This window comes from Diadema setosum, chromosome 20 (assembly GCF_964275005.1).
Source record: "Diadema setosum chromosome 20, eeDiaSeto1, whole genome shotgun sequence".
Classification (NCBI taxonomy): Eukaryota; Metazoa; Echinodermata; class Echinoidea; order Diadematoida; family Diadematidae; genus Diadema; species Diadema setosum.
The window spans coordinates 22,971,071-22,978,794 of record NC_092704.1 but is presented as its reverse complement, the minus strand read 5'-3'; positions in this window follow the sequence as shown (position 1 = coordinate 22,978,794).

Sequence of the window (7,724 nt, the reverse complement as noted above, 5' to 3'; positions counted from 1 at the left end):
ATGTATGTAAATGATATTTCAAACTCATCTAAGTCACTGCAATATATTATGTTTGCTGGTGACACTAATGTATTTTGTTCCAATTCTGATTTTCATTCGCTCTTAAGAACTCTCAATACTGAATTACCGAAATAATCTATGTAGTTTAAGAGTAATAGATTATCACTTAATCTGAAAAAGACAAATTTTATGTATCTCTATAACAAGAAGCACAACAATGAAATGCAACATTTAAATATCATGGTGGATGGAGTATTATTGGAACAAAAAGAGAGTATTAAATTCCTCGGAATATATATAAATGAAAATATGAAATGGAACGCTCATGTACAATATATCTCTGATAAAGTATCTCGTAATGTTGGTATACTTCAGAAGTTAAAGTATTATGTCCCTCAGAATATTTTATTTACGTTATATAATTCGTTGATATTATCGCACATTTCTTATTGCAACATTATATGGGCAACTTCAAAAAGCCACATTGATAGTATATTACTTTTGCAAAAGAAGCTATACGTATATGCACCAACTCAGGTTATCGAGACCATTCAGATCCTTTATTCGCAGAATTAAGAACACTTAAGGTAAATGACATTAATTTTTTGCAAAACTCACTTTTTATGTTTCGCTTACATAATGGTCAGTTGCCATCTTCTTTTTACTCACTATTTCAATTAAACAAGGAAATACATTCTTATCCAACAAGACAATCTGATAAGTTTCACTTGTATAATCCCAAAACAGTGATGGCTCTGAAATCTGTCAGACACACTGGACCCGATGTTTGGAATTCTCTTCCTTCTGAAACTCGAAGTTTAAAGTCCATGTATTCTTTTAGGAAGGCTCTAAAAACAATGTTGTTATCTGAATATCAGTAATTCCATCGTCATTGTTAATGTATTATACATGAAATTCTTTCGTAGAAATATCGACGCAATTAATCTATTATGTAATAATGATTATGTAACCGACCATGACCTGTATCAACTGTCCACCTGCATACCTCGGTGAGGAAATATTTTGTCATGTCTTCCTAATCAGTGATACAGGTGACTTTACTTTGTATAAACCTCAGTGACGTATCTAGGGAAAACGGCGCCCGGGGCAAGCACGAAAATTGCGCCCCTAATTTCTGAAAAATGTTCAACCCCAACCCCATCCCGGTAGGGACTTTAAACAAAGTCCACATGATGCTTTTTCAAGCACTTTTAGGGATCTTTTGAGGGTGATTTAAATGTAATGAATTTTGATAGATTTTGGCGAGCGAGCGCAGCGAGCGAGCCGAAAATTTTTGTATTTCAGCTTACAAAACATGGAATTCTTGTCATTTTTTGCTTACCAAATCTTACAATTCTAATCAAGATATATAATGACGGCCTTATAGATAACGATTTATACCAAAAAACTGAGGACTTTAAAACATACTCTAAATTAGTGCGCGCGAGTGGGCCGAAATTTGTATATGTCCTTGTCATCATCACGTATTTTTCTTATCTTTTTTATATAAATTTTGGCGAGCGAGCGCAGCGAGCGAGCCGAAAATTTTTGTATTTCAGCTTACAAAACATGGAATTCTTGTCATTTTTTGCTTATTAAATCTCACAATTATAGTGACGACCTTATAGATAACGATTTATACCAACAAACTGGGGACTTGAAAAAATACTCTAAATTAGTACGAGCGAGTGAGCCGAAATGTGTATATTTCTGCTCATCATTACGCTTTTTTCTTATCTTTTTTGATTTTTTTTTATTGCGCCCCCCCCCCCTATGTTCGAAACCGTTGGCGTCCTCTTTTGACCCAATCGGCGATCGCTTCAGAACGAATGAAATTGCAGTCGCTGCTCCGTGTAACATTTTTCCTGCTATGACATGAGTGAACACAATAGACATTTTCATTTTGTCCGCGTCATCGTCACGTTTTGTTCTTATCTTCTTCTTTTTTTTATACAAATTTTGGCGAGCGAGCGCAGCGAGCGAGCCGAAAATTTTTGTATTTCAGCTTACAAATCATGAAACTCTTATTTTTTGCTTATTAAATCTTACAATTCTAATCAAGGTATAGTGACGGCCTTATAGATAACGATTTATACCAACAAACTGAGGACTTGAAAAAGTACTCTGAATTAGTACGAGCGAGTGAGCCGAAATTTGTATATTTCCGCGTCATCATTACGTGTTGTTATTATCTTGTTTGATTCGGATTTTTTGCGCACCCCCCCCCCCGTATGTTCGAACCCGTTGGCGCCTTCTTTTGATCCAATTGGCGATCGCATTAAAACGAAAGAAATTGCAGCCGCTGCTCCGTGAAACATTTTGCCTGCTAAATATGAAATGACATGTGTGAACACAATAAACACTATCATTTTGTCATCATCACGTTTTGTTCTTACCTTCTTTTTTATATAAATTTTGGCGAGCGAGCGCAGCGAGCGAGCCGAAAAACTTTGTATCGGGGCACGTGCCCCCCTTGCCCCCCCCCCCCCCCCCCCGCCTAGATACGCCACTGATAAACCTTTAGTGAAAGCAGACAAACCTCTCCTTTCCCTTTCTCCTTTCAACTATCCTATCTCTATGCAAGTCATCCCTCCCTCCTATTCTCCTTCCGATGTATATTATAATATCATGTTATGCTACGGGGGCTGCACGCAAATCAAGCTACGCTAGGCCGTGTCACACCTTTCCGGGCAAGCTACGCGGGCTTGTGGCGAGGAGGTAGTTTCCAGCACGTAGCAGATTTTCCGCGGGCGAACAAGAATGTGTGCAATTTTCGCATTTGTTTCTTACCTACTAGGCGCGTGCGACCTGCGTGAGAGCCAACTCCTGCGAGGTGCTGCCGGTAAGAGTCTCCTACTGGTGTTCTGCGTGTACCTCTGCGAGCGAACCCCACGACTCACTCGGAACAAGTTTTGAGCATGCTCAAGGCCTTGTTATACCGTATCTGGGGAAGTTTTGCGGCTTGACTTGCGGGGAAACAAATTTGCTCCCTGGAGCTCTCCGCAGTTGGTCCGCACCTGACAGTACCTAGCGCGTATCTGTACTTGCCCGGAGGTGCTCACGCAAGTCCGATTTAACCGCAGCCAAGTTTTGAGCATGACCAAAACTTTTTCCGAGTGAGTCGCGGGGATGCCCGGAGAGGTCCACGCAGAACGCCAGTAGGAGGCCCTTAGCGGCAGCACTTCGCAGGCAACTCCCACGCAAGTACTTCGCAGTCCCCGTGTGCAGCCAAGATAATGACATTCCGCGGGACTTCAGTCATTCCTTCAGAGGAATTCCTTCACTGAGTTGTCAGCCCCCACGTGACTTGTACAAAGGTCACACCGTATACCCGCAAGTAGAATTTAAGTAGAACGCGTCCAGCAAGTAAGACACATGCACTGACTCGCCCAAATCCTTGTTCGCCCTCAAAAATTCCCGGTATGCTGGAAAATCCCTACACGCAACAGAATGCATAGCTTGCCCGGAAAGGTGTGACAGGGCCTAAACATGGTTGCGGGTAAAAAGATTTGCGTGCACACTTCCAGGTGACTACGGGTGAGATACGTGCTAGGTGCTGTCATGTACGGCTCATTCCGGGGACCTCCGGGTAGTAAAAATTGTTCTTTGCAAGTCGCACGCAAGGCTTGCCCGGAAAGGTGTGACACGGCCTATGCTGTAGCCCCTCTGTATTATTCATTGTTGTATGTTTTGTTGTACTTTTGATGTACATTGTACACAGGCAATGAACAAGAAAATACTTATATATATATTATCATATTTATGTTTGTACATGAATGTGTGTATGTACAATGATGATACAGAAACCAATAAATCAAATCAAATCAAATCAAATATATATTCATACATTAGAAAAAACACACAAATCCTTGCGTTTACACCATCGAGAATAGACAGCACATCACAGCTACTGCAAAGTTCTTTAAGTGAAAAAGTTCTTTAAATGAAAAAAAAAAATGTATCACTTTGGATCATGTCAACTTTTTCCCTTTTGTTTTTTCTTTTTGATGATGGAAATGAATAAACTATTGAATTGAATTGAATTGAATTGAAAGTTTCAGGCGGCATTTCGCTTGGAACGATTCCTCATTATTTTCATCATTCGTACTAAAACATTCTTCCTTTTATTTGTCTCCGTAAGGATATCTCCATTCATCTATCTGCATAATGCCCATAGAGCCATTCATAGATAAAATTGTTTATCCAGCTACAATGTCTGTCTATATATCTATCCTTCTGTCTATCTATCTATCTACATGGCATATATCTGCTTATCTATATGTTTATATACCTATCTTCGGAGATAATTACCAACCTTCTAGTATTTCATTCTTTTTAGTTTGTGTTCCTCTTTCTAAAGTTCTTGAGGGGGAGGGGGATCACTTCTATATGCTCAATTAAATTGCTCCCTTTTCTCTATCTGAATATATCCATAGTTTACCTATGTAATATATGTGGTGGTTGTTTTATCAAATACATGCGGGGTTTTAAAATGCCTGAAATCCTTCAGTAATACAGGGCTAATTGACTCATTCATATTTCCTATGAGATGTTTTCTAAATCGTCAGTAGACTTTAAATTGCTTGAAGTACGCTGTCCGTTCATGGCAGAACTAGTTATTTACGGCTTGTGTCTTCATCCGAACGGATCTAATTTACCTGACATTTTAGGGTAAATTTCCATCCAATAAATCTCAAAGAGATGTGGGATATTCTGACCAAGCAACTCGTTTTTAGAAAAAAAAATGCTGCACTTTATTGGGTGGGCAGCTATCTCCAACAATGAAAAAAAATGCGAATGTGGGCAAAGCACTGATCGATAATCATATGTTGAATTAATTTCAAGTATACACTCTTGACATTCGAATTCATGCAGAGCTTTCTTTAGAAGTTATATGTTTTAAACTTCACTTTAAATTATTGTGTAAACCTGATTTCTGTCTGTTTGTTTGTTTATTTGTAGGTTCTGTCGAAAAAAGATATATGATATGAATGACAAGGAGTATTTCCTGAACTAAAGAACTCAATCTCATCACATGTTGGTTCAGTGTTAAGTGCCAGGAAAAAAGAAACCAAAGTTCTAAATCAGAGGAAAAATGTCAGAGGTTTTAAATGTCAGGTAAATATGCTCGGGGTGAAAAAGAAATGGACCCCCTCCAGCCCCTCCCCCATTCTCCTTATCCGTGTACTCAAAACACATTCATCGTTTGCAATTTTACTTAACATCAGTGCCTCTGGCTTTTTGCCCTTTCACAATTGTTACAATGTACCTTGTCCTTTCTTCTATCTGTTTTCTTTACCTTTCACCGAGTTGATGCCATTATACGGAAGACAAAAATAGATATCCTGCTTCCTATCAAAAAAAAAAAAGAAGAAAGTGTGTGTTGGGGGGATGGGGGCGCTGTTAATTTTGGACACTTGTGGTCACGTGGTTTCCTGTCATTCACCACGCGGAAACATGAAAGTTGTTCACTTATTTCCTGTATGTGAATCACATGATTGTAGATCATTGCGCATCTTTATATCGCACAAGTCTTGTTTTGTTCATAAACAGTATGTGCTACCTAAAACGGAAATTTGCGTTCACCATTCCTGTTGTATGTAAATGAGGAATGTGAATACATAAAAAAAAAGAATGAATAGATACAGCAGAAATAACCCTCCATAGCATTGAGGTAAGCAGCAATTAGGACACATCGAGCGGAAGGTCGGGCCGTGATCTCATACAGAGCCTACCCGTAGCAAATCCTTTCTCTCCTGTTATATCTGTCTTTTTCAGAAGAATGACTTCATATTTTTTTTTTTTGTTCTGTTAGAAGTTTTTGAGTTGCGTTTTCTTTTTTCCATTGTATGAGTTGTCGACAATATTCAGGCAATGCTTTTTAGTGGACATTTTATTACTCTTTTCTTTCCTCAGAGCATGAATAAAAATCAATAAAGGCTAATACTGTATGTAACAAGGTTGATTTGTAATGCATAATATGCCTTTAATTCATAAATATCTCTAATTTTCATGGTACAGACAACCCGTAGGTACTCATGTATGACCATTTGCAATTTTTCTTTTATGTTCTGAGAATCTAATACATAAATAAAAAAACAATGAATTTCAGAGTCAAGAATGTAGGGCGACTTGAGGGAAGGGCAATGAGGTAAAAGAATAAAAGAATCCACGAAATATTGGATCCTATAATATGATACTGTGGGAATAGAGTCAGTATCGATAAGAGGATCGATAGGAAAGCAAGTAAAATCGGATAAGAGAGTCCAATACAAGAAGAAAGCCAAGATTCTCTTCGAGTCGATGCCTGAGATGCTATAGTGATGACAGTTGGTTAATAACATCAGGGAGTAAAAGAAAGATAGAGAGAGAGAAAGAAAGAGAGAGAGGGAGAGCGGGAGAGAGAAAGAGAGAGTGGGACAGAGGATGATATATAGGAATCGATGTAATAAGAGGATCAATAAAATCTAATTTAAGCTCGAATTCCTTAGCAAGCCCATGTCAACTTTTCTGATGGACTGCAGGGCATTGCAGAAATTACATTGCATTGTCTCTCAAGTTCATAGCTGAAGCGTACTGACTGATAACCCACTTTAGTTGCGTGCAACAAGTACGTTATGTCTGGCCACATCACTCAGCTAAAATGTTACAAATAAGCAAATCATATTTTTGTTTTGTTTTCATTTCGGTTCAATTTAGTTCTATTCAATTCAATTCAATTCAATTCAATTCAATTCAATTCAATTCAATTCAATTCAATTCAATTCAATTCAATTCAATTCAATTCAATTCAATTTAATGCAATGCAATGCATTACAATGCAATTCATTCCATCAAATTCAATTCAAATTGTATTTAAAAATCACAAATTCGCTCGGACACACTATCAACAAATGCAATATGCAAAAACTTGTAAATTCTTATCTTATCTCAATTATGTAATCTTATCATGTAAGACTTCTCCGGTAATACCACAGCCTAATAAAGACAGGCACAGAATGAAAGAGGGAAATAAAAAAAAAAATTGATAAACAAACAGACTGACAAACAGACGGATAGACAGAAAAAATGAATAGATAGATAGATAGTTAAATAGATGGATAGATAGATAGATAGATAGTTAAATAGATGGATAGATAGATAGATAGTTAAATAGATGGATAGATAGATAGATAGTTAAATAGATGGATAGATAGATAGATAGTTAAATACATAGATAAAAAGATAGATAGATAGATAGATAGATAGATAGATAGATAGATAGATAGATATAAAGATAAACACATAGATAAATGAATAATGGGACAGAGAGAAGGGGAGAGATCCCAAGTAATTGTTTCTGTACCCAGAGGGATGTAAGTCTAGTAGACCAAATAGAGTTAGTCCACAACGATTTCTATTGGGTAGTTTACATTCATTCTGTATACTCCGCTCCTCAACGAAGTCTTAAAAAACTGCCTCGAAGCAAAGTGAGAATTATTCCTCGTTTCATCGCAAACAGCGAATCGCTCCAATAGATTTGTTTTTCTACTAAGACAGTTCATTTGAAGACATCTTCTTGATTTTACAATAGATGAATACAACATGTACAGATGAGGTACCCCCGGCGTGAATTTGTTAGCATTTTGCACTCATTTATTGCGTCTGTAGAACGCTCCGCATCGGTGAACAACGGCGTGGAGCAGGAGTTGACAGGTGGTGAATATTGTTTGCGTTCGTTCTAC